This window comes from Chenopodium album, chromosome 19 (genome assembly GCF_948465745.1).
Source record: "Chenopodium album chromosome 19, dcCheAlbu1.1, whole genome shotgun sequence".
Lineage (NCBI taxonomy): Eukaryota > Viridiplantae > Streptophyta > Magnoliopsida > Caryophyllales > Amaranthaceae > Chenopodium > Chenopodium album.
Window position 1 is genome coordinate 36,228,977 of NC_137852.1, and position 7,706 is coordinate 36,236,682.

A 7,706-nucleotide genomic window follows, 5' to 3' on the forward strand; every position below is an offset into this window, starting at 1 on the left:
GCTCGTGAAGTATGAGAGGGATGATGGCACAGTCGGTTCCCTTAACGGGGACCAAAAGACAGCTCGGGAGTGCTACCTCTCGGATGTCAAGCCCGCGGTCACAGCAACCTTCCGGGGCAAAAAGACAGTCGACCTTGATGATATTAGGGAAGACCAGGCGGCCCCACCAGCCGAGAAAAAGAGAAAAGTTGATCAACTGGTGGTGGTAAAAAAAGAGAAGCAATAGCAATCACTGACCGGGGAACGGTCAGACGATCTCCGTCCCCAGCCGACTGGTGAACACATTGATATTCCTCTGGACGACACTCGGCCAGAGCGGACTGTTAAGGTGGGACGGTTGCATTTGCTAAGCTAGGTGACAGCCTGCACCAGCTTCTGAAAGAATTCAAAGACATCTTTGCCTTTGAAGTGGAAGAGATGCCTGGCATCAGCCCGGATCTCGCTGTCCACAAACTCGCCGTGGATCCCAAAAAGAAGCCCATTCGGCAAAAGAAGAGAAATCATGGCGAAGAAAGAAGTCAGGCGGCAGCAGCTGAAGTTAAAAAGCTGCTGGACGCCAAGTTCATTCGGCCATGCAACTTCCCTGACTGGGTAGCTAACGTTGTGTTAGTAAAAAAGCCGAATGGAACTTGGCGGATGTGTGTTGACTACACCGACCTGAACAAGGCATGTCCGAAGGATAGTTATCCATCGCCAAAGATCAACGGACTGGTCGATTCAACAGCCGGTCATGCCCTGATGAGTTTTATGGACGCCTATTCAGGCTTTCATCAGATCCCCCTATGGAAAAAAGATCAAGAAAAGACGGCATTCGTCACTGATCAGGGGTTGTTCTGTTATACTGTGATGCCGTTTGGTTTGAAGAATGCGCCTGCTACTTTCCAACGAATGATTAATACGGTCTTCATTAATCAGATTGGGAGGAATGTAGAAGCATACATTGATGACATGATAGTCAAATCCAAACTACAAGCGGATCACCTTGCTGATCTCCGAGAAACATTCGCCACACTCAGGCGGCACAAGGTCATGCTAAATCCAAAAAAGTGTGTCTTTGGTGTTGAGTTTGGGAATTTTCTCGGATTCCTGATTGATCAAAGGGGAATAGAGGCCAACCCTGAGAAAATACAGGCGGTCATCGACATGCAGTCGCCCCGTACTGTGAAAGAGGTTCAAAAGCTTACAGGTTGTCTGGCGGCCTTGGGGAGATTCCTCAGTCGGTCAGGCGATAAGTGTCTCTACTTTTTCCAGGCAATCAGGAAGAAGACTAATTTTGAATGGGGAGATGATGCAGAGGCGGCCTTTCAAAAGTTAAAAACTCATTTGCACTCTTTGCCGAGGCTTGTTAGCCCTTTGCCCAAAGAGACGTTCTTCATATATCTGGCCGTCTCCGATCATGCCCTCAGCGCTGTTCTCTTTGCTGAAAGAGACGGCACTCAGCTCCCGGTCTATTTCATCTGCCATGTTCTCAGGAACGCTGAGCTTCGGTACCCCATGGTTGAAAAATTTGGCCTCGCTCTTTACATGGCCATCAAGAAATTGAAACCCTAATTCTTGGCACATGCGGTAGTGGTCTATACTGACCAACCGATCAAGCGGCCTCTAACAACCTTGGAGTCTTCTGGACGAATGCTCAAATGGGCGATTGAAATGCAAGGATTGGAAATCACTTATGAACCCAGGAAAGCAATAAAGGGGCAAGCGTTCGCCGACTTTATTGTGGAAATGACAAGGCCGGTTGTTCCGGATGATACTAGTCAGGTTTGGAAAGTGTATGTGGACGGGAGCTCCACTGCGAACGGCTGTGGTGCAGGGATTATCTGTCAGTCTCCTGAAGGGGACAAATATGAATATGCACTACGGTTCAAGTTCCAGGTCTCTAATAATGAGGCCGAATACGAAGCCTTGCTTGCTGGCATTTGGTACTGTAAGGCAGCAGGGGCAAAGAAAATTGACGCCTGCTCAGACTCACAATTGGTCGTACTTCAAATCAATGGGACGTACGAGGCCACTCATCCGGCCATGATAAAATATTTGCAGGCGGTCAAAGCTGAAGTTGGGACACTTGAAGAATTTACTCTAAGTCAAGTGCCCAGGTCTTCCAACAACCAGGCGGATGCCTTGTCCAAACTGGCATCATCCGCCTCTTGTGAAATGCCTCGGTCAGTCTTCTGGGAGGTCATGGAAAAAAGAATTATATCAGAGGAAGACCCCATTGGAGTTCTTGACCGAAGCTCAACCTGGATGGACAGCATCCGGGCCTATCTTACAGACGGCACGCTCCCTGACTCACCACAGGAGGCGACTGTTTTGAAAAAACGAGCGGCTAACTTCGAGTTGCGACAAGGAGAACTCTTCAGGGCTGGTTTTCTGAAACCTCTGTTGAAGTGTGTTACCCCTGAGAAGGGTAAGGAAGTCCTCGAAGAGTTGCATGCGGGATTCTGCGCCTCCCATATAGGGGGCAGATCCCTTGCTGCCAAGGCCAGGCGGCTTTACTTCTGGCCTACACTGGAGTCGGATGCAATGGAATTGGTGAAAAAATGTGACAAGTGTCAAAAATTTGGCAAGCTTATTCATCGTCCGGCCACAGACCTGACGACCATTCACAGCCCAATACCCTTTGCCAAATGGGGCATGGATATTCTGGGGCCATATACAGCTGCACTAGGCGGCAAGCGCTACATATCGGTGGCTGTGGATTACTTTACCAAGTGGGTAGAGGCGGAGGCGGTCAAAAACATTAAGACAAAAGATGTCATTTCCTTCATCTGGAGGAATATAATCACTCGTTTCGGGGTGCCCATGTCTATGGTTTTTGACAATGGTCCTCAATTTGAAACACCTCAACTCAAGACTTGGCTGGGAGACCAGGGGGTCTCTAGCTTCTTCGCATCAATCGGTCGGCCTCAAGCAAACGGCCAGGTCGAGGCCTTCAACAAGTTAATCTCAGACGGGATTAAAAAGAAAATTGAACGGGCTGGTGGCCTTTGGGTGGATGAATTACCACACGTCCTCTGGTCCATCAGAACGACTGCTAAAGGGGCGACTGGAGAAACCCCATTCCTTATGGTGTATGGTGCAGAAGTTAGCCTGCCCATTGAACATTATGAGCCGACTCTTCGAATCATGTTGTATGATGAAGAGGTGAACTGGGAGGCCATGCGCCTAGCATTGGACTTACTACCAGAGCGCAGGGGCAATGCTGCCTTGCGCCATGAGATATACCGTCTAAGAATGACTCGGGTTTACAACAAAAGAGTACACAAGCGTCCTCTCAAAGTGGGAGACTTTGTGCTACGAAAAATGGAAGCAGTCGGTAGGGCGAACGAGCAGGGAAAGCTAACCCCAAATTGGGAAGGCCCCTACCGAATCTATGAGGAAGTAAGAGACGGCACCTACCGCCTGGAAGAACCAGACGACAGGCAGCTGCCCAGAACTTTACGAATGTAAATACTTCAAATTTTGTTATCTCAAGTTTTGTTAATGAGAATATGCCTCCATTTTCCAACTTGTCTTATTATTTTAAATTTTTAGCACCGCCTATACCAGTTACAGACGGCCACTATGCTCGAAAAGCGTCTGTCCCAACAGCAGACGCCCCAAACCCTGTGAAGGAGCCGATTGTTCTAAAACAGTCGTTCCTACGAAATTTCATTAAGTTTATACCAACATTTACTTAATCAATTAAGAGGCCTAAGGCCAGATAAAAAAAGAGACCAAATGGTCACAGTCTGCTCCAACATGAGTATGACCGTCTGCTCCAACATGAGTCAGATAACCGGCGACGTCCATTCGGGCGAATTCGTCGAGGAGAAGCATCTCCCATTTGGGTGGCACATTGCTCTACGAATATAACAAGCGGCCCAACCGAACGCTAAGGCAGCATTCGCAGTCGTTTGTTCTAATCGAAAGTGAAATCTAAAAGGCCAAAATTTTCTATCTGTTCTAGCACAAGTTTAGAAATGGTCACTGTTTCATAAGTAGAGGCTAACCGAGGCATAAAGCCAGATGCGCCTGTTTTAGCTCAGGGGCAAAACAGGCGGAATATTTATAGGATACGCGAGCTAAGTTAACTACTTAGCACTTATTTGAGGTTCTCAGCCGGATGACGCCTGATCCTTACCTATGGGGCATGACAGGCGGACGATTAATTAAAAGGGAATTGACTAAGTCACAAACTTAACAGTCTTATCTCAAAAAGGCCAATGGCCGGATGCGCCTGTTTTTGCCTATGAGGCAGAACAGGCGGGGATTTTTCTTTAGCATTTCAGCTAAGTTGGAAATTTGAGTTTAGTTCGAGCCAATGGCCGAATGAACACTTACATTTGCCAAACTCTGGATGGACGTCTGCCGCGTGGTTTGGGGCAATCACCATAGTGATTGATTGACTTAGAAACCATGAATACTCTTCTAAGTATCAATAATTTCCAAGTCAATCAATCCCATAAACCGAAACAACTCGACATCCGTCCAGGGGCAAGAACATTCGCATGGTATACAGGTTATAATACTTAGCCAAAAAACATGCAAAAATTTTAAACAATTCAAAGGACAAAATATGAAGAACTTCAGCCAAATGGCCGAATGATTTCAATTAAAAAAGACCAATCGCCACCAGACGATTGGTTAAATAGTTATCTGGCAAAGCCAGAGAAATTGTCAAATTACCCGACCCCTCGGCCGGTAAAAATACATAAATACTCGGCACACAGGCCGGAAAAGCAAGTACTTGGCCATTCGGCCGCAGAAACAGAAAAAATAAAAAGCTTAAGTGATTAGGGGAGAGCCTCTTCATTGGCAGCCGGCCTATTGTCCTTCGGCTGCTCTTCATCTTTTTTCTCTCGCTCCTCCTCTTGATCCTCCTCCTCAGAGGACGACTCCCCAGAAGAGTCGGACCTAGAGCCCTAGTCAGCCTCGGCCTCAGCATCAGCCTTGGTAGCTTCTTCCATCTCCTCAAGGAGGCGATCGTCGAGAGCTTTGCTGAGTTCATCAAACTTGGATTTCCAAATTTGATAGTCCGAGCCTAGCTGCACAGCCGCCCAAGTGTCCCGCATGATGGCCTCATTGTCACTGATCATTTGTTTGACAAGATCAGATCTATCTTGCTCAGCACGGGACTCAAACTTGGCCTTCAGCTGGTGCTCCTGGTTTGTGAGACGCTGCTCTAGGCGGCTCACCTTCTTCTGGGCTCTCTCGGCCTCATCCTTGGCATCCTGAAGGGGCTCGAGCTCCGCCTTAAGGGATTTGATCTCCTTCTTAAGGTTGGAGACCTGAAGGCGGGCCGAAAGCCTCTCCTTACCGGAAGAAGAGGGGGGATTTTCCCCCAGAAACCTCGCCTCACCGGTAGAGGCGTCTGGGGCTCTCTTGGGCTTGTGAGCAATGTGCTTCCGGCCGCCCTTGCCGGATGCGCTCACATCACCCGCCCTAGTCTTTTGGAGCTTAGGGTCGGATGGTTTTGATGGGGACTTGGAGGAGGCACCCTGCATCATTAAAGACAAAACAAAAGTCAGAAAACATCCGGACAACCTCAGCATTAATAAAAAAAAATGCTAAGTGCAAAAATCTCACCCTTGGGGTACCGGCTGGTCGCTGCTCTTCCACCCTTGTAGTGGTGGCCTCCGCCCTGTTAAGGACGTTTGATCTGTATCTGGCAGCAGATATAGCCGGCTTTCTGGAGGCCGAGAGTATCTCCATTGCTTTATCTGCAAAAAAGAATCAAGTGTTAGAATCATTTAACAAGTGAAGACAAGCAAAATGAAAATTGCATATTAAACAGACGGCCGACTACCTCTCGGCATCTCAGTACTTAGCCCACAAGCGGCCAAGAACGTCCCTTCCTCAAACCATTTGTACAAAGGGAGATAGCACTGAGGGGTGACTTCCTCGTCCCCCTCATCATTCGTCCTCACGGACACGGTGAACAAACCCGCGTCCATGATCTCCTCCTTTGCTCGTCTAGGAAGAGCTGGCAACGCACTCCTGCCTGCTAGGAGAGGTGGATCCTTGTTCCACCTGTTATACTTTTGGTTCAGGTGGCTGTCGGCAGTTTTGACTATGTAGAACTTAGTTCTCTAGTCTTTCCACTTGTTCTCTTTACCAACAGCCATCATGTACCCCTTGCAAGTAGTCAAGGTGTACCAGCCCTCGCCACCCCTAGCAGGCGCCCTGCTAAGATAATGCATGTGGGCGAATGCTTTAAAGCTCGCCTCCACCTGCAGCATCTCACAGGCGGCAACGTACCCCAAAATATTGATCCAGGAATTGGGTACAAGTTGCCAGATACCAAGTTGGTATCCATCCAAAATTCTCTCCATGACCGGATGGAGAGGGAAGCGCAAGCCAGCCTGAAAGGCCGCCTCATAGCAACCGAATACTCGGTCTTCATAGCTGGCCATACTCGGCCAAGTAATGGTGTCGTCCTTATTGGGGACGCACAGAGTAAAGCCATGGCCCAGAACAACCTTGCGCCTAAAACTTGCAAGGCCGTTTGCCATGGCGTTCCGCCTGCTTTGCGGAACATGATGATAGTAGGGGGCTTTCTCCAAGCGCCTGGAAGCACTCGGCTCAGCCCAAGATTCCCCCCTCTCAACTGCCAAGGACTCCCTGGCAGTATCTATTCTGGCCCTTGCCTCCCCTGAAGAAACGGAGGCATTATCTGAAGAAGATGACGAGGCCGAATCGTCATCAGAGCTCTCATCAGAGCTAGGGGACTGCCGACTGGTGCCAGCAGGGTCCTCCCCTAGACTCTCTTTCGGCGCCTGTCCAGAAGGCCCGGGTGCATAGGTTTCATCCGCCTCCTCCAGTATCCTATCACTAGGAGTACCACTTGAAGTGGGCGAATGGTAGTAAGTGGGGGTAGGAGGAAGATAAGAAGGGCTATCAGGGTGTTCCGACACCTCACTTCGAGGCACCCTCATTGAGCCGTCTGAATAAAGAGTTGAACCATCCGACGGGAAGAAAGATCCATCGGAGTTAGGTTTTCTTGCTGTTCTTTTTGTTCTGGCCATTGTGTCCTGCACAGACACGAAACCAGTCGGATTCGGAGAAGTTCGCAAAGCACAGTCGCTGGCCAAGCAGTCGGCACTGCAAGTTCTAGATTCAGCCGTCCCCGGTGACCGGCTGATCACTATCCTATGCTGTGCCGCATGCGATTGGGATACCATTTTTTCGAAAACAAAGAAAAAATGAAAAGTAAAAGAAGAAACAGGCGTTACCTTTAGAAGAAGGGTGAGAGACGCTTGGTTGGCTGAAGAACGGTCGGACAGCAGGCCGAGTGTCGGATGCTTGAAAGATGAGAAACACTAAGGGAATTTTGAGATTCTTAAGGTCAAAAAGTCCAAGATTCTCCAAAGATTCGCAAAGGTGTAAAAAATTCGGGGGGGTGAAAACTTTCTATTTATAGAGGGGTTAAAAACCCTAAACTTTCCCTCCACAGTAACTATTTGAAATCCGACCAATCCGATGCTGACACCTGTCACAGGCAACACGTGGCAAGCGCGTGTCACCTGTGAGGGGCAAATGATTTGGGTAAAAATACCCTAGGCCAGTTGGCCCAATCAGAATCCGCCACGTGTCATTGGAAGGGGCGCCACCTTGGACCTCCCAGGGAACGACACGTGGCAGATGAATAAAAGGACATGGGATTGGCGGCTTTCAGGCCCAAATCCCGAGGTCTGCAAAAGCTGCGTGAATATTCCCTAGGGCAC